General features: G+C 37.3%; 1 long non-coding RNA gene across 1 annotated transcript in view; it reads right to left on the reverse strand.

Annotated features, from left to right (window-relative positions):
- Positions 1 to 15,255, reverse strand: part of LOC139136833 (uncharacterized) — a 98,441-nt gene extending 83,186 nt beyond the window's left edge. The window contains exon 1 of the long non-coding RNA XR_011553259.1: positions 15,126 to 15,255. This is a non-coding gene — a long non-coding RNA (uncharacterized lncRNA). The remainder of the gene's footprint in view (positions 1 to 15,125) is intronic.
- Between the last annotated feature and the right edge of the window lie 6,063 nt (positions 15,256 to 21,318).

Genomic DNA, 21,318 nt, shown 5'->3' on the forward strand with positions numbered 1-21,318 from the left:
AAAGTGTTGACATGTCAGTTGTAAGATAGGATTTTCAAAGTTTTAATTCTGAAATTTGAATACAGTATTCTGAATGAACTTGCAATGTATTTCACTCTTTCTATGCATAACCAGATGTCCAGAACTATTGTACATATGGTTGTCAGTCATTAATATCAAATGAGAAAAGCAGTAAGAAAATTTGATGGGTGTTTAGGCTTGCCAGCCATAGAGTTACATTTCTTGGAAGCCATAGAGAGCTATTTTATGAGTTGCAGCCAAATCTGATGTACGCAGTGTCTGAGAGACCCTTTTCTTTTAAACGTTGAAACCATGAAACCTGCCTTTTGTTAAGTTTATTTTAGTCATCAAAAAGCACCTTTTCACTGAAAATCTGTGATACAAAGGAAAATAGTTGCATCAATGAGAACGGAAAAATATTTTATTTTTCTCTTTCTAAAATATGAAACTTTCAAATAAATTGTGAAATATTAGTGCATGTTGCTTTCTTATACTGAAATCTCATAGAGAAAACAGGAAAGAATAAGTAATTTGTCATGCTTTTCATATGAACTGTAGATTTCATAATGATTAGTACACTTTGCAAAACAGACCTTCAGTTTGCATACATCCAGATATCTCTGATGTATATCTGATATATCAAAATTATTGTACTGAATGATACAATGTGTGGCTGGTATGATGCTTTTCAAAACTAACTTCCAATCATATGAGGGATATGCAAACATCCAGATATCATTGATATAATATGTCTGATATATTAAGTTTACGCGCCCGAAAGGCAAGCCAAAAACATATGTCTTATATATTAAAGGTACCCGCGAGGGTGCGTCGAGAAATACAACTGAATGATGAAATATTTGGCTGGTATGATGTATTTTAGGCAAATTTGATCCTGTGCTGTAATTCAAAAACACACTGACCCTCCTATTGAGCATTTCAAAAACATGGCTAGCCCCATCACCAAAGTCAAAATCAGGATGACCCAAATGAATCGACAGCGCCCCCAAGGCCGAAGAAACTGACCAGTCCTTTAAGTCCCTTATTGTACAAAGTTTATTTTCAGGTGGTTTAGGTACTTGCATCAAAGTAAAGGAAATTGGTTATTCTCTAATAAAGGAGCATGCTGGCCTACTGCATCGATTACTGTGGATGGAAATTTCGCTGCATTTGGATTCGTCAAGGAAATAAGCCCACCTGTCAGTGTTATTTTTAAGAGTTTCAAACTGTTTGTCAAACAATATTATTCATGGCGGTTGAAGTATTTCATGCTTGAGCAAATGATACATTATGAGAGTGTTAACCACTCACAGAAGCAGGTGTCAGGAGGTAGTTGATCATTGGGTACCAAAGTGGTACCAAGATACCACTGTCCATCAGATTGACATGTCAGAGACGTATAACCAGACTGTGTTGTATCGGCGTAACATGTGAATTCTATAACACTCCCCGGTGCATAGTAACCGTTGCTAGAGGATTCAGGAGAACGGATTCCGAGTGTTGGGTGTCCAGGGTCGGCACAGGCAGCTGAAAAGATGGACAGGTAACAATGACGTTTATCAATTTGTGACAAAGAGACACATGGTTTAATTTTTTTTATCTTTTAATACTTGGAATTAAAAAATGTAGCCCGACCTTGTTGACAAGTTTCTAGATGAGACGTGTGTGACACATTATGAATGATGTACATTGCAATCTTGGTTGCAGCACAGAAGTTTTCTGCGTTCATTTATAAGTTATGGATTAAAGAAGTTACCATTTCTGTACTTTCATTATATCAATGTAATAAACGAAGTATATCTTCCAAGTTAACCAAATGAGATGGCAAGTTGTTACGTATCGTAATTGTAGTGACAGACGTTGAATTGGCTGTTATTTCATCATAGTCATTTAAGAAGGGGAAATCAATATACCAAGAATTCATTATTTCTTGAAATAGGTCACCAATAGTGTCAGATTATTATAGCATGACAGCTTCTTTATAGAAAAACGATTTACTGGCTATCGATCACAAACCTTGGCAAGCGTTTTCATCTAAAGTTGGACTCAAGATAAATCCTGGTCCTGGACCAAGGTATACACATACGTATCCTGCACTGTATTTTGGTGAGAAGCCCTGGTCACATGATACGGAAAATTTATCATTGGTGCCAAGCTCTGTGCCGACAGAGACAGTGATACCATTACATGATGTGTCAAATTCTCCAAGGTAACAATCCACATTGGAAGGCAAATGCGGCAGAACACAACCATCCACAGGAAAAATATCTGTGAAGACGACAATTAAAATGAACAGAAATTATATATAACTAAACATCATGACATACTGGAGAAAAGTTACATTTTGACTACAATATCTACGTCGGATTCAAACAAATCTAGAGTATCTTTATCCGAAATGCAGCATCAAATGATCTCAATGAATGATTGTATTCTATTGAAGAGTCAAGCAAATCGTCATATGCCTACTAAGATCTATGAAGTTACACTTATGTCTCAAAAGTAGGTCCGCTCCGGAATCAGGCAGAAACTAACTCACTATACTGCGCAGACTCAAAGGTAATGTATTCAATCGCTGAAAAAACCTGACCTGGGCTACCAAATTCCGAATACTGAGGTTTGTACGAAATAGGAGAGACACAAGAGAAACTATCATAAATGATTTTCTTTTTAAAAATTCACCGACTTGAACCAAGTCTAGTCCGCTCCCAGAAAGATAACGTCAACAGTATTACTATAATTCTTTAACAGTTACTCCTGAAGTAAAAATCGCATCCTAGCAATGTAGCCTGGCCATCAAACTCGATGCAGTGAAAATTAAATGGATAGTTTTTGCAATTATTACATTTGTAATCGACATCTACGTTTCGATCGACAACATACACAATATACAAGAAGGCTTCGAGGTAATGGACTGACACAAGGTTGTGGAGCAATCTTACCACTACATGAAGGATCACCATCCCATATGCCATTGGAGCACAGTACGGTACTGGGTCCCCTTAAAGTGAATCTATCCCTGCAAGATACCGATGCAACTTGACCATGGATGAATTCATACTTGATTCTGTCCCGTCCTTGAATACTAGGTTTGTTGAATTGTCAGGGGCAGGACAATTGCCTGAAACAAGGAGCGATAGAATTAGTAAAAATTTTAAGGGAAAACGAAATAATTACCATTTTTTGTTTGCTTGTTTGTTTGTTTGTTTGTATGTCTGTTTGTTTGGGAAGGTATAAGAGTTATCACGAACAAGTATTTGCATGTGTTACACCAAACGCCCGAACATGAGACGAATCCTGCCATTAATCCGACAAGTTATGAAAAACATTAGAAGTGAACACTTATAATCAACTACAACAGGTGCTGGCTTGAAGTGCTTTGAAACTGTATTCATTACGGAAATTTAGAACACGCAACAGCTGTTTGTGTTCGATTGCACATTGTAATAAACATTACATTACATTACTTTACATTACGTTACATTACATTACATACATTACATTACATTACATTACATGTATTTTTCAGTCTGTCCAGATCTTTCGGTCAGTCAGTCAGTGAAAAGTGATAAACACAAACAAACAAATGCATCGGCATGCAATGAATATTCATCCTGTATGCGTTGGATTCTTTATTAATTCGACTATTTGCAAGTGTGGGTTCTCTATACGCTGTATTGCTCTTTTATCACCGAGACATGATTGCCATGTGGATACAACGAATTTTCTTCTCAAGTGGCAGATGAAGAGTAAACCAGATATTTGATCCTAGCTTTATCAAACTTTGTCGCTGTGCTGGTGCATAGGTAATGTTATGCTACACCAAGTAAAAACACCCGCATGAATATACATTCTTTATATGACCTTTCCCGAGTGTCAAACACGAAATGCTTACTGCAGAATACCCTATAAATGAGAAAGAATAGTAATACATATTCCATTGTAACTTCGAGTGGACTTACTCATGCAGTACGGGGGAGCTTGTTGCCATGTTAGGTCATCTCGACAGATCGTTGCTGACACACCAAAAGCGTATAAGACTCATCACAGGCAAAAGTTACAATCGTCCCAGGAAGTTCGGGTTCAGTCGATGAGATTTGTCCATTTGTTGGTGCATCTATGGCGGGACAGTATTCTGCACCTGGAGTTGTAGCATTCAGTCCAGGGCCTACAGATATACCGGACAAGTTATTGGCATCTGGGCACTTAACCTTGGGTACTTGTAAAATAGCGACATACGGCAATCTACTTACTTGTATGCGTGCGCAAGACATTTCTATTGAGAAGACTACTAGTCGGTTTGGCCGATCCATACTGGACGTATATAAATTAAAACCACAATGCCACGTATTTTGTATGTGTGATGATTATTTCAGGAGGCAAGACAGTTGGTTGGAGAGGACCCTATGTATCAGGCCGGCAGAAACTTACCGGCCAAGCTTAGCACACGTGCTCGAAATAATTATCGACTCAACTAAAAATGAACACAATGGAAAGTTTCAGGAGTTTATCACACAAAGATTGCTGGTTAAAGAGTCGGTCTTTCATCTTTTCAAGAATAATTGTGTAATATTCGATAAATGACTAAATTAAGTATTAAAGTAAAGTGTACATACGACAGCTAAGGGACTGGACATAAATTACAGGGGGGGGCGGTGTTTTTCGAAAAACCGCTGCGTAAAAAATAGTGACCCTTCAAAAGTTCATGCACAAAAATTAGTGACCCTCCCCCTTATCCGTGCATGAAAATAAGTGACCCTCCCCTGTTACTCAATACCCCAAAAAAACCCGCAATGTGTTAAAGACCCCCTTCTGACTTGCTATACTTTTTAAGTCGCCCTCCCGAAAGGAAGGCAAAATGTGGCCGATATAACGCGTTGTCCAAAAATATCAAATCATATGTGTGTATACATGTAAATGTACTTTGCTTGAAGTGGCAGGTAAACAGTGCATGCCTGTACAAAAATGTAACTTTTAGATTTTATCGATAATGTTGATTCACTATACATGTAGTCGACTATAAGAAAACTACGAACGTGTATTTTCCAGTATAAAACTACCTATATCTGTTCATATACAGATGTTTAATAACTGATATAGATATACTTGATTAGCATGGGTTGTTTACAAGTGCACATGTGAACAAGATATTTGATTTTGGAATTTCTGTCAAAATGTTGATCCACTATACATGGGAGTCTATGACAAAACTATACATGGGAGTCTATGACAAAACTGTCAAAAATTTTCAGAATTAAAAATTTGCACTATTTGTGCATATATGGACCCTGAATAATTGACATAATTGTGCTTGATTAGAAGAGGGTGGTAAAATGTGCATCTGTGTACAATAACTTTGTTTTTGGAATTTCGCATAAAATGTTGATCCACTATACATGAAGGTCTATGACAAAACTGTAAAAAAAAATTTTCAGAATTAAAAATATGCACTATTTGTGTATATATGACCCTGAATAATTGACATAATTGTACTTGATTAGAAGAGGGTGGTAACACATGCATCTGAGTACAAGAACTTTGTTTTTGGAATTTCACATGAAATGTGGATCCATTATACATTGTAGTCTATGAAGAAACTATGAATAATTTTTTTTAAATACAAAACTTGGCAAATCTGTGTATTTATGTATGCTTGATTATTGATATTTATGTTCTTGATTAGACTAGAGTGGTTACAAGTCCATGTGTGTGCAAGAAATTTGATTTTGGAATTTCACCGAAATGTTGATTCACTATACATGGCAGTCTATGGTGAAACCCTATGAATAATTTTTTTCCAATACAAAATAGGTAAATCTGTGCATTTATGTACACTCAATATTGGTACTAATGTTCATGATTAGACTAGAGTGGTTTCAAGTCAATGGTTGTGCAAGAAATTTGATTTTGGCATATCACTTAAATGTCGATTTACTATACATGGCAGTCTATGATGAAACTATGAATAATTTTTTTCAATACAAAAATAGGAAAATCTGTGCATTTATGTACACTTGATTATTGGTATTAATGTTCATGATTAGACTAGAGTAGTTTCAAGTCAATGGGTGTGCAAGAAATTTGATTTTGGAATTTCACTGAAATGTCCATTCACTATACATGGCAGTCTATGATGAAACTATGAATAATTTTTTTCCAATACAAAACTTGGTAAACCTGTGCATTTATGTACACCTAATTATTAGTATTAATATTCATGATTAGACTAGAGTGGTTTCAAGTCCATGGTTGTGCAAGAAATTTGATTTTGGAATTTCACCAAAATATTGATTCACTATACATTGTAGGCTATGAGGAAACTACAAATAACTCATAGGTTATCTGATCCTAAATTGTTATTCAAAAGTTGTTCGACCTGAAGCTTCCAGTTGTTATTGATGACACTATGCACTATTCTGAACAGTTTGTATTCTGTCAATGTCCTCAAAAATTAAAAAATGTACATACAGCGACATGAACGTTTGACACCGACCTATACCCAATGTATTGTCAATGGGAGAATGATGTCAAATAAGTAATCTCCCAAATTGTATTGAAAGAGTCATTATAGGGGACAGTTATGCACAATAGTGTTGAATAAGTAGAAATCATGACAACTAAATCAATGTGGCTGCTTGGATCATCAATACATTGTTTATTATACCTGAAATTTGCGCCCGAAGGGCGCGCCGAAAATGGTAATGGCAGAAAATGAAAGTGCCAGGAGGTATTTTTTCTTTTTTCAGTATTCCATAACGTGCACATGCAATTTCAGCTTTGATGCATGAAAAAAGGTGACCTCCCCCATAGGCTTGCACAAAATTTATGACCCTTCAAAAATGCTTGCGCGAAAAATGGCGACCCACCCCCAAAAAAAACACGGCCACCCCCCCCCCCTGTAATTTGTGTCCAGTCCCTAAAGGGCTGATCACAATGACGCCAGAGTTTTATCATTGCCGTGTAAAAGATAATGTCTGAAAATTTTCTGAAAAGTTTATGCATGCATGCGCGAGACTTTTGTATGCGAAAGACTTCCAGTGAGTTTGGCCGGTCCATACTGGGCGTAAAGAAAGTAATAAGGTATGTATTGAAATTGACTATGATCAAAATATCTTTCTAAAATTAATTTCTTTTCCCAGATTGTACTTTTTGGGGGCTGAATTTACCAACAACTACATCCTAAATCACGAGAGTCTGGACATTGACATGTAATTCAATCTAAGAATATAATCAAAAGCACCATGGGAGGAGTTGGACATTTTACGACTAGTCAGTAATGTTGTAGAGTACTTTCATTCGTAATTTAAGGCATGGTTTTACTGTAAGCATTGAAGTCTGGGCATGTGATTGGCGAATCTATATCATCGATCTAGCATAATTTCCTTAGGTCTGAGCAAATAACTATGCACGCATCTCTTAATTCGAAAATAATCTGAAATTTGAAAATTTGTGCTTCAATTTTAGTGCTTTAATCCCATCGTGTTCTTTATCATAACCAAAATCATACATTCATTTACAACACTATTTTTACAAAAATTCCAGTGCCTCTAAAATTTCTTGGCGCCAAATAGGAGTACTAGATCTATTAAAACCGTACCACTTGTAACCATTTACATTTATGGTATTATCATGGTTAAGGTGGGTTTTATCCACAGAAATGATGTCGGCATTTGATGCTCAAAATCATTTCATTTCTTAGTACACTATTAGATATTCAGATGGGCGATTGAAATTGATCTGTTTGACGTAACAATGTCCGAATCCTAGTCCCGTCGGATCGGCAATGAAGTGTCAGGCTGAGAGTTTCAACTTTTATACCATTCAGGGCCACCAAATTCTCCAAAAAGAGAACTACCGAAAAAAAATAAACACCCATTCGAAGAAAAGTCAAATTGGACTCCACGAACAACACAAAAAAACAAAAACTTGAAAGCTATCTGAAGCTGTTAAACTCGCACTTCTAGAGATACCCTTTCAAACAAGGAAACAAATCATTCGCTTGCCCAAAGAATCGCGATAAACCAGCTTGCAAACAATAGACAAATTACCATAGTACCCTTCGACAAGGGTAGTGGTATCGTCACTGTCAACACAAAAGATTAAGTACACGAATGCGAAAGGCAATTACGCAACATTCAGTATTATACACAACAAGACAGTGACGACACAGAACAAACAATAAACAAAGTACACGAACTATTTTACAAAATGTACGACAACAAACACATCGACCATGATACGTAAAAGTGTCTTGATCCATAAAACATAAAAATCCGTACCCCGCAGTGGTACTTATTGCCCAAAAATTCACACAAACCTCCGAAAAATCTAAAAGAACACTAGTCAAATCAAAATTTACAGAAGTAAAGAAACATATAACAAACAAACCGAACCACCAAACGGATTCACAACGAGACCCAAAAATTAATGTACTTGCCTCGCTACTCGAAGAGCAAGACCACTAAAATGCATTAATATAAATTTGCACAAACACAAACTAAGGAAAGAATCTAGACTGCGACTGATGAGAAAACACACTCGTTTCGAAATGCAAGCGTCAAAGGGCCACTCTATCAACATTATAACACCATAGGTCCGGCTGCGTCTCGCCATAAGCTTTCTCCACACAAACAAAACATTACCGTACACAAAGAATTATCGTTATTGCTATACATGCGCTGATACACGGTCATTGATCTACTTTCTGATGGAAATGTCGGTGAACGAAGTAAGCTGTGTTATCCTTCAATTCCATGTTGCAGGAAGACAGAAATACAATTGAAACGTGCGGGAAGGTATCCATGGGATCCAACATGAATATTTTTAACATGATACGTTCCTTATGTACTAGTAATCTGAACAAGAAATGAAAGTTCAAATTACACTACGCCTCCGATGAAGTAATGTTTACCACTCAGTCTTGGAGAACTTTAGTTCGGTCTTTGGATTTTCTGAGAATATTATTCTAAAAAATATCAATTTGGCATCAAAGATTTTGCAAAATAAAGGTTTTGTTTCAATAAAGTGCGATTTTGCATCACGATTCGTGAAAAGATGCCATCATGACACCATCGACTGTCAATATCTTCATCTGTACAGCTCAAACGCATTTTTTTCATCGGGAAATGTGCATTTCCCTAAGAAATTTGAATGCAAATCGTCTTGCAGCTATACGATGAGCAGAAAAAGAAAATGCGTACCCTGACATCGAGGTCGGCCCACTTTAAGGTTCAGAGATGGACTCCAATATCCATCGAACTGACACGAGTAGGTACTCACACCATCGATGATGTCATAGTCATCATCACATGATAAAGTTAGTGTAGTAAACGGAGCATAGCACCGATCTGCATTTGCACATGACACGATACCATTATTCAAAATACCTGGGTCGGGACAGTTATCTGCAACAAAAAATACTCAGTCAAATTCTCAGTGATATTATTGAAAAATCAAATTAATGTTTTGGTTTGGTTAAGAAAACCAAACCAAGTTTTGCAAATGTAGAAGGACTCAACGCAATAGGATTAGAAATTCTCACATTCAAAACTTTAATTTAAATCGAAATTTCACATGTATGGAACCTTTTAGAAAAACTAACACTTTATTTTCGTAGAGTGTTCAACGAAATATAACATGTTGTCATTTTACAGAATATATACTTACAATCAATCCCAGAAATAACATTGTCCTCGGTATTTTTTTATTTATCAATTTTTTTCCGTTTTATTCGACATCGAAAATACGCGGCGAGGTATATTTGTATAAATGTTTTTGATATGTTTGATGTTTAAATAAATTCATTACATTTTACTTCGAGGGTCAGAATTTAGCACACCAACCCTACTCGTCTAAACGCATATTTTTCCGTTTAATTGCTGAACGGGTACTTTTGAAATGATATCCATTTAAATCGTTTGACTACAGCCGATTTCTATAAAGTTTACGCTGACCATTCAAAGTTAATTTTTCTTCGGTTTGTTTATTGCCACGTCTTTGTTTCATGGCTATGGAATTTGGCCAACTATAGTTTTAAAGGATCGTGTTTCTTATGCTTTTCTCTCTTTTGTTTCACATTTGATGTCTAAACCATTATTTTATTACTTTTTCTACAAGTGTAGCTTGTTTCAGGGCTTGCTTAGTGAAACCAAGACGTTGAGTTAATGCATAAATGGATAAATGAATGAATGAATTGATAAAGGAGGAATGGCGAGATGGAAAAAAAGATGTGTGGATGGATGGATGAATGATTGAATGAATGAATGAATGAATGAATGAATGAATGCCAGTCGAAAGTGTAGGCGATCATCGCGATATGACAAAGAGCTAATGCGGTGGAGACTGAAAAGAAGGCAATTGAAGGACTATGGTAAATGACAATATTCTTGAAACAGAACAGAGTGATAATACTGCTCTACATCTTTTGCCCCACTGAAAATGTTGTTCTTTGACTAATCACGTACAGAAAATACAATGTTTCATCATTAATTATATTTTTTGTTCGAACTCGGCCGTCGTTCTGTATCCCTCTTTTTAGTTTTTGCTGCCCATGCTTCCAAACCACAATAACCCTAAAAGCATTCAGTGATTTCACTTACCCCAACATGAAAAGACAGAAACTTCGGAAGACCACGTTCCATCGCCCTGACAAACTGGAAAATCGCCCCCGATTAAAGTCCTACCATTGGCAGACCCTGTATCATCACACACCAATTCAACAGTTTCACCTACTGCCACAGGGTACGATACGGACGGTGATTTCTCTTTAACGTGATCTGGAAAGTCGCCTTCTGCCCATCGATTACAAGCTGTAAAAGTGCAGAATATAAATGCAATTAAAAGAGATTGATATTATTGTCAAATTGAAGTGCCATTAGCTCTAACGCTGTCAAATATTCTTATGTTAGATGTCAAGACAGTCCCTTCATTCTTGATTTAATGAAGTTTACATTCGGTAAACTTCTTGCTCATCCTACACAACAAATGATATTTTAAATTTTAAATGATAGAATTATCTCAGATTTTGTGATTATTGATAATTTCCGTCATCGGTGTTTCCTTTAACCCTTTCAGGCCTAAACCCCTATATATAGAGGTGGCTCTGGTAAGTTACCAGAAAGTCAGGTCTGAAAGGGTTAAAAGCCAACGAAACTGCTAAACTGTCGATCGACTTTAAAATTACTGCCTTACAAACTTTTGAATACTTAATCGATTTCCTTTGACATAATACGTTTCATCTCAATTTAAAAATTAGTGCGGTGAAAGAAAAAGATCTTCCTCACACTTCACTAAAAATGTGTATCTAAAAGAATATCTACTTCTGATCAATATGTCAATCTTAGGTCCCGATGGCTATCGATCTTACGCGACCTAGGTGTAAAGCGACCGCATTTTAGTGTCTTGTGTCGAATGTATAGACGCAGACATTACTCCTGTCACTGCGTTTCCGTGTGTTTAAGGAACCTGAAAACATTTGCACTTGTCTTAATCCTGTTGGTCTAGTTCGTCACTTTAGTAAGCTTATGTTGTGTGGGAAATGATCAGATGGTAAAAAGAATGGACTTTTCTATTTGGTGACCGATTATAAATCACTGTATTTAAAGGGACATTAGCTGTAACTTTTGACTAATTTTTTCACTACTCTGTTTCAATGTATCAACTACAGAATTTTACTATAATCCGATCATCATGACCAATGCCCGGTGTCCTGCTTGCCAACACAGCCTGTATATGTGAAATGACCATTGTTATTGTTGATAAATGTATTCTAGTCCGGACCTCAATACAAAATTTAAACAATAACAATTCAGATTATACTCATATAGGGTATATTTATGAGCTAAATATTAGGAATTTCTCCATGGTTCAGGGATTCAAACCAGAAACTGCAGATGATACACAGAACAAACAAAATTTAAAAAATGACCAAAGTTACAGCTAATGGATCTTTAAGATAGCGTTAGGTCTGCACGCGAATTCCTTTTTTAGTCCCACGGACACCGTCCGGGGGGACTTATAGGTTTGGTCATGTCCGTGCTTGTGTGCGTGCGTGCGTCCGTGCGTCGGTCCGTGCGTCCGTCCGTTCACGCAGATATCTCAGAGTACCCTACCTCATACAGATGCACGTCGATTTGTTTCACAATGCGATCAAATTTGGCCGTGTTAGAGGACTTTTTAGTTTACATCTCCATAGACTCCCATGTATAAGGCAGCTCTCCATAGACTCCCATGTATAAGGCCAAGAAAAAATAAAAATTTAGTTTCTCATCGTATTCATATTGCAAAAAGGATGCAGTGACACAGTTTTTAGTCCCCACAAATAAAGTCCAGGGGGCTTATAGATTGGGACATGTCCGTCCGTGAGTCCATCCGTTCACGCAGATATCTCAGACACTTTGACAAAATGTCATGTGACCTTGGTGACCTTTGACCTCAAATATACATATTTGTCCACAACTCAGTAACCACAAGTGCCAAACCTTTCATATATGGTATGATGGGACACCTTATGACACCACATATTGTACCTCATTAATTATGCGCATATCTAATTTTGAGCGAGCCAATAGAGCTAGAGGTCTGATTTTGGTAAATAGGGATAACTTAGCAATGACAAATTTTTTGACAAAATGTCACGTGACCCAAAGACCTTTGACCTCAAATATACATATTTATCCATAACTCAGTAACCACAAGTGCTACACCCTTCATATTTGGTATGATGGGACACCTTATGACGCCACATATTGTACCTCATTAATTATGGACATATCTAATTCTGGGCAAGCCAATAGAACTCGAGGTCTGAATTTTGGCATATAGGGATTAATTAGCAATACAATTTTTTTTTTTCAAAATGTCACGTGACCTTGATGACCTTTGACCTTGATTATACATATATATGCATAACTCAATAACCACAAGTTCTATACCCTTCAATTTTGATAGGATATTAGACCTTAAGATGTCACATCTTGTACCTCATTTATTATGCACATATGTATTTCTTGGCTGGCCAATACAGCTAGAGGTCTGATCTTTTTTCCTGATTTAGAACCATAACTTAGACATTCCTCTTGTTATAAATTGGGAAAATGACACAAACCTATGTGCCCATACATCTGACTTATACACTCCAGTGATACTTCTTAATGACCACATTTCCCTGCCCCATCAAGACTAATACTCCTATTACAAGTGAGGACTATGTCATTGTCAATTACTTGTTATAAATAGTTTCATCTGCTACTGTTCTAAAGCAAAATTGGTTACTACTTACTGATGAGACATACCGAGTTCCCTATACAGACTTACCACACATGATGGGAGTGCATCCAGTTAAAGCGTCATCATCGGGCAATCCGTGCAACGTCATTTGCGGAGACTCAATTCTGACGCAGAGTTCTGTCTGAGCAGTGCAGGTAAAACCGGCAAGATCCACAGTGTGATTTGTTACGGTGAAGTGCAGTGTGTCGCCCGCGGTTAAGTCTTGATCTGCTTCGTCTTGTGGGATACTGGCCACTTCTTCTGTCGTACTCTCACCGTCTGCTTGAATGTACACTTTAAGCTGCCATATGTCTGTACCGTTTGCGCCAGCCCCAAGTGTACTACTGACGACGTCAGCCGTGAAATCAAGGAGATTCGCATTATTTGCAGTCATTGGATCGCCAGAGGATATGGAAACTGTGACGCCATTGATTAAAACACCTATACGGTGAAATAGATAAAAACTATACGGTAAAATTCATAGATAAAATTCACAAATCATCAACAGTTACAATGTGATGGAATCAAAATATTGATAAACAGATGAAAACATTTTTATGTTAGTAAGCCTTGCTTTGAGCTTCTGTATAAATCTTAAGTAGTAGCTTGCCAGCCACGAGCCATACATAAATATCTTGAAGGTTGTATTTTCTTGGTAGCGATCTTTACAGAAACGATACCTTCGTTCACTAAGAGTAAATATAAACAATAAAATTAAAAATCAAAGCTGCAAGCGGCGTTGGCGGGGCTCAAGTGGTTGCCATGGTTGAAAGTACTTGTACTGATAAAACCTGCAATGTGCAAAATTTGAGCTTGAAATGGTCTTTTGGTTCTTGTAAAGAGAATTCTGAATATCATCTTATGGTTATTATAGTGTTTGTGAAAATCAATATGGCCGCTAAATAACGTAACCGATCCAAATGTGCTTTGCACACGTGATAGTACTGAAATGAAGGATAATACGTGTAAAATTTCAGTTCTAATGGTGCGTTGGTTCTGGCAAAGCAGATTTATAAAGATTAAGTTGGTATTTTTAGGAAATCCAACATGGTGGCCAATTCAAGTGACCGATCCATATGCTTTTTGCAAACTTGAAAGTATCCACACTAAAATACATTTTGCAACCTTGATAGTACTCACACTAAGAATGATACAATAGATTTTTTTTGAAAATTAATATGGCCGCCAAACCACAGGAATTATTCAAATGCATTTGCAAACTTGGAAGTGCTTACACAATGAGTAAAATTTCAATTCAATTGATGCGTTGCTTCTGAGAAGAAGATTTTTAGAGATTAAATTGGACTTTGTTGAAATCCATATGGCCGCCAAATCACGTGACCATTATGCCTTTCACAACTTGAAAGTACTCATACCGAGAATGATACGAGCAAAAAATGGTTCAAACGATGTGTTGCTTCTAGAGAAGAAGATTTTTGAATATTATTCGCTGGTAATCATAAGGTTTTTTTCGCAAAACCAACATGGCCACCAAACCACATGACCAATCCAAATGTCTTTCGCAAACTTGAAAAAACAAATAATAAGAATGATACGAGTAAAATTTTTGTTCAATCGATGTCTCGGTTCTTGAGTTAAGACCAATATGGCTACCAGGTCATGTGACTGTGACTAATTTTAAAATTCAAGGGTTCGGTGCACCACTTCTCATTGGCCCTGATCACTGTGCCAAGTTTGAGAAGTGCACATGCGGCTGTTTTCAGATCTAGGCTGGCAAAGATTTGACTGAAGAAGAAAAAAGAAAGAAAAAACCAAGCAAACACCAATAGGGGCCAGAAATAATGAAAACGTTCACTAAGGGTAAATATAAAGAAAATTTAATATAAAATTAAACTCACTGGCACACTTAGGTACTTCGTCACTCCATGTCCCATTGTCACATGTAATAGTTTCTGATCCAATCAGATTCAAGCCAGTGTTGCATGCAAATGATATGCTATCACCATGGTTCCTATTGTTAGAAAGTTTTCGTCCGTCCACCGGAGATCCTGGATCCCAACAGTTCACTACAATGACAAATTGTATCAACCTTCGACGTGTTAAAAACGTTCAGCTTATAATGCTGACTTGTGTTCTTGTTGGCAAAATTCATCCGAACAATCATAACCTTGACGAGTTGAAGGTTATTGAAATTTTATTTAGGTCCTAAAACGTAAAGTCCCGCCTTCTGCTCTTGAGATATTTAGACAATAACGTCCATAATATGATAGTCCATAACGTCCATAGTATGATTAATGTCAAATATTCTTTTGATATACTGCTTATGGATACATCTTTATTATCTTATAACAAGATGCTCGTGGTCTGCTTTAGTCTTATGTTCTCTCCGCAACGGGTGTAGAAAAATGGTCTGCTTGACAGTGAAACCGACTTTCCATAAATAACTAGAAGAAGATACACCCGAATACTACAAAATGTTGAGACTTTACTTGTAAAAACTGTTAAACAGAAGCTGAAGACGATGATTAATTTTGCCAAAACATGTTTATTTTCTGACAATTGTTTTATCAACACTACGTATTTTGCGTATCATTTACTTTATAGTGTTAATGACTGCCGCGGATCTTATAGTTCTTACAACTTATTTATTGTCCTTTAAAGGGAAACGGTCGTCGGAACTGCGTTTGTGCGAGTTTCTTGTTGATAAACATTGTATTTAGTGCCCGATATCTGGATGCACCTCATCATCTGTAACATTTAAATTATACGATGTAGATTATGACAGACATGTTTTAACTTTCATCAATCACCATCGTACCTTATATACAGCGTTTACATTGGTCGTATTGGTCCCATATGACCATTGATCGCAGTTCCAAAAAATGTATTCCTTTAAAATACGAAATGTGATTCAACAATTTTGTTTTTCTTACAAAAGATAAACCTAAGCTTTCCTAGTTAACGCCGAAGTAACGAAAATGGGGGTATTTTTGTACTTACAGAAGCAGGTATTAGGAGGTAGTTGATCATTTGGGACCGCAGTGTTACCAAGATACCACTGGCCATCAGATTGACATGTCAGTGACGTATAGCCCGACTGAGTTGTATTGACGCCACAGGTGAACTCTACAACGTCCCCGGTAGGATAGTAACCGTTGCTAGGTTCTGGAGTTCGGCTTCCGAGAGCTGGGTGTCCAGGGTCAGAACAGGCAGCTGGACAGTATCAATAAGTTGAAGACGTGTAAAAGAGTACGAATTTGTGCATTTGGATTTTTGACATTTTTCGACAATGTTATAGTAACACGATTGGAACTAATTTGCGATAATTGGATTTTCATATTTTCCAAATTACTCAAAAGTATTAGGTGCTATATAACTGAATGTTGCAATATCGCAAATTACTCATAAAAACAAGTGTGTATAATATAAAAAGAAAAGCAGACGAGATAACATTTGTAGATTAAATCGACATTACTTCACCATCCAATTATCCCAAATTAGTTCCAATCGTGTTAAGTGTTGAAAGATGTAATGAACGTATTAACTAATGACTAATGTCCATATCAGTCTTTGTTTCAGCGCAAAGGTAAATCAATGTCGGTTTATGGTTTACTGACACGAAAACGGTTCTAATCTCTACTTCAAACTACCGTACGAAATCGCTGGAAGTGTATTTAGCTTTTGTCAATAATAAAGGATGGTAAATGCAGTAACTATAAATACAGTAATGATAGTAATCATTCGTTGATTTCATCATGATTAGTTACAATAAGAAAATTAGTAGCTTACCCATTTGGATTCCCTTCGTTCTGTTTCTGTTGAGTTATCACACCAAAGCTGGATTTACTCCAGAAAAATACTGATCTCCTGATATATTTAATGCACACATTATACCTTTCACATGTAATTTTACATTATGTTTTAATTGTGAATCGACCGCTGATTTTGATTGGCTCAGAAATCACTACAGGAGCAAAATCCAAACTAAAACAAGTGTTATACGTACTTCTGCAAAGTATTGTTCCTAGCGAAATGCTTGTGTTATTATGGTGTGACTTCTCATCGATTGAAAGGGAGTTGTTATGTGAATCATATATAGCTATCAGGTACAAACCTTGGCAAGCGTCGTCACCTAAAGTCGGATTCATCATAAATCCTGGCCCTGGATTAAGGTATACACATATGTAGCCTGCATGGTATTTTGGTGAGAAGCCCTGATCACATAATACGGAAAATTGATCACTGCTGTCAAGTTCATCTCCGATAGAGAGGGAGGTACCATTACATGACGTATCAGATTCTCCGAGGTAGAGTGTTTCTACATTTGAAGGGAAATCCGGCAGAACACAACCTCCTGCAAAGATAATATCAAATACGACTAAAGTATATGCTTAATCATGAAAATAAGCTTAATACACGACCCTCTAGGACAACACAGAGTGACCAAAATAGCACAGGCGTTCAAGCAATTTCGATGCCTGGTACATAGGTATAACTGACCAAAACTTCGTTTCTCGTCAAGTGGTCAATAAAACCTGAAGTGATGACTTCATTCGCTTACAATAAGTCATTAACCATGTAATCAAACAACAAACACCGAAATCGCCCATGCAATGACGGGCGCGTGTCATACGAGTTACTCGTAAGCGGCTGGTTCATGTGTACCGTCGGACGGTTCATGTTAGAATTCGTACCATCATTAGCTTATCATACGAGCTGAATACGTAAACAATATAACAATATTTGCCCGAGAACTGTATATATTCTGCATGTGCCCCAGTAGAAACTGAGCCAGCATCACTGTTGCCGGGTTTTTTTGGAATGGGGTCACCTTCTGTTAGGCATGACCTTCGGACGACCTCATTTCAAAATTAAACAACGACAATAACCGGGTATTCACAGCTACCCTATTTTATATACCATGTAAACTAACACATATATAAATAAGTTTCATTAAGCTTCGTTCTTATTCATGTTAAAGCCCCGCTATCTGTAGCTGTAAATCTTGAAATTTGTTGACCTAAAAACGCTTCCAATTTTCTCTGGTTTTCTTTAAATTCTACCCATTTAAAGGATGTTGTCTTTTACTACTTTACAAAACCGTAGTGAAAAATTGGACATATAAAATCAAATTTTAACCGTTATTTTGATTTCACACCATTTTTAAAAACTTGTAATATTACAAAGAAAACAAAGCACGTGATATCCCTGTCGAAAACATCCAGCACTTTGCATTGCATTGGACTGGTCTGTTGTTTCCTTGAAGACTCCGATGCATATATGCACCGTGACGATGTACACTGTTTTTGCTATAATTGCATGAGGGCGCCATTTTACGTTTGGGCAAATACTTTATTTATCTTGTTCTAAATTGCATATGCAGTCCCATTTGGCAGTTCATAATACGTGTATACAAAACCCTCAATGTGTACAACTTGTTTAGCTTTGAAGTAAAATCACAAAAAGAATGTATAAGATACAGCTAGTGGGGCTTTAAATTGCAGAAACGGGACTTGTGTTAACAATCTGACGTAATCCCATGACTTCTGTGGACAAATGTCCCGTTTAGCACCCTGTGTTTGCGTTGAATCAAAACAACCTACATTTTCGTGTACATACTGTGTACAAACTTCACTTAACACTCTCCCTTTTCACAATGTCGACCCATCATTACATATCTTTGACGGAGACAGCTTTTAACCTTATACGAGGCGTTTACAAACAGCTGTCGCTCAAATTGAATTGATTAATTTGATCAAGCCTCGATAGAATGGAATTGAAACGTTGTGAATAGCAAGAACTGCCGTGAGAACAAGAGCGTGAGGGTGTGGCCTTAAAGGGATACACTGAGGCCAAAGGTCAAAACGGTAGCACGACATCTACTCTAATGCGTTGGCTACGGGTTTATGTACCTAGTGCAGTTGCTATTATTAGATCTTGGCTTGATTGGATGAAGTAGGGGTTGCAAAGTGCGTAGGAAGACACACCTAACTGGAGTACATGGTACATATAAAAGCGTAGCTGTGAATACGCAGTTACTGCTAAACTGTTTGTCACATTTTACTTCGTACCGACCAAATCAAGACAAAGAAACACGTACTCGCTATGTCATTTTTTCCACTGCTGATTGGTTCAACTGTACTTCACCAGTGACGTCTTGCCATGACCTTTGTTTTGACCGTTGATTAGCCAATCAGTAGTAGAATAAATTACATCATATGGTAGAATCGTTCTGCAGGCCGCATTTCACCGCGCTTGGTCTCAAAACACGGCCGATTTCTTCAAGATGACGCGAGTAACACATTCATCGGCGTGATTTTTGAGGAGATGGTTAAATTTGTGATCCAACTAGGTATATGGGAGTGTAGTTTTGAATGTTTTGTGTGAGCGCACGGCCAGTTGACAAATCGGATGGTGTGTTTTTTGAGTGATTGTGTTGCACACCTTGTGAGTATTTAGGTTGCAGTGGCAGGCATATCGACTACGGGATCAATAGATCGATCCGAAAATCGATCTACTTAGCAGACTACCCAGCTAAGGAGCGCCTGTGCTGTCAGATTACTGTTTGAAACCCATCAAATGATGTGTAGACACTGTTGTGTTCTGGCTTCAAGGAAACAAGACATACCTTGTACCAGGAGTGCATGCATACACACTATCAGGGCGCGCTGAGAAGACGATAAAGCAATGCCTTCTGCCATTCCTTCGACAGCGTTCAACGATCTGCTTCCTCTGGCTTCAGTCTAGGAAATGGCAAATTTTCACTAAGGTTTGGTGGTACTGCTAATGATCAACGCGTCTTCTTCAAAAGCTCATGTATTCAATCGCCGCTGCTGAAAGAATCGCCCTTCTACGGCAAGTCAAGCTCATAAAATATAAGGTGGCTATTGTTCTTCCAGAACTTGCGGAAGGTGGCTTCGGGTCGCTGAATAACGTGATAAGTACAATAACAAACCAACAAAAGCAAGTAGTATTCACCTCACATTTCACAACTTCCTCACTTCTGCTAATTCACTGGTTGCAGACCAGGCAAGGCATGGATATAATATTACGCGGCATTTAATAAGCTTTAGTGCTTGTATATCTTCATGTAAGCTGTATGTTTAAGTATTTTGCACCATGAAAGGCGCACTCAGAAAAACGATGATTTCCACCAGGATGATGTCCACTGGTGTTCGTCAGATTTGTCAAAAATCGTGGACGTTTACAGGCATCTGCGAAGGTTGAGTGTAACTCTCAAGGGGACTGCAACTACTATATCTCGCTTTGCACCATTTCACCTGGACTAACCAAGAAAAGTACCACTTTCAAGGTCGTTTCCGTGTTTTATTCAAAATACATTGTATTCTCTTTGGTCGAACTAGGTCACCGAAACAAAAGTTGAAAGGTGATTAATACCGTCCGAATTGCTCTTATTCAATGATCGTTTGGTAAATTCATTTAAGACCTTGATTACATGTACCTTATGCTTTCACTTTACATTAAGTTTGATACATGTAAGTTGTTGTGTACTTGTATTGTGTATTCGTAAATGTTATCTATCTCGTCAATTCTGTATTACTATTTCTGTAACCCTTTACCTTATCCGTTATTTCTTAACTACGATAAACAGAAAAAAACTCGAGCAGTTTGCATTGGACATAAAATTCACATCACTAGGGAACGTGATTTTCTGCTGTCTGCTGTGATAAAAAACAGCTAGGCGGTATGCGTACGCTTTCATTGACATGCACACACATACACTGATACACACATACAACAATATGATAACATCGCACAATACCGGTGTAATTCGTTTAAGTGGAATAGAAGGGCATTGCACAAACTTGACCCATATCTTAATAATTTTTTTCTGAACGATTTCACGTTTTCGTCGGTACAATTAGGGACTGTGAGAGGACAAACCTAGAATATTTTACAAAGCCTCTTTTGTTATTCATTCCCACTACCTCATGAACATTAACAATGTAACACCTTTCTCAGCGTTTGCTAATCTAATTTCTATATCACACCAAGCGGTAATAATGGTAACCAGCTATGGAGTAGTACAGGTTACAATATATATTCTGGTCAGGTCCAGATTAAATATAC

Source organism: Ptychodera flava, chromosome 7 (genome assembly GCF_041260155.1).
Source record: "Ptychodera flava strain L36383 chromosome 7, AS_Pfla_20210202, whole genome shotgun sequence".
Taxonomy (NCBI): Eukaryota; Metazoa; Hemichordata; class Enteropneusta; family Ptychoderidae; genus Ptychodera; species Ptychodera flava.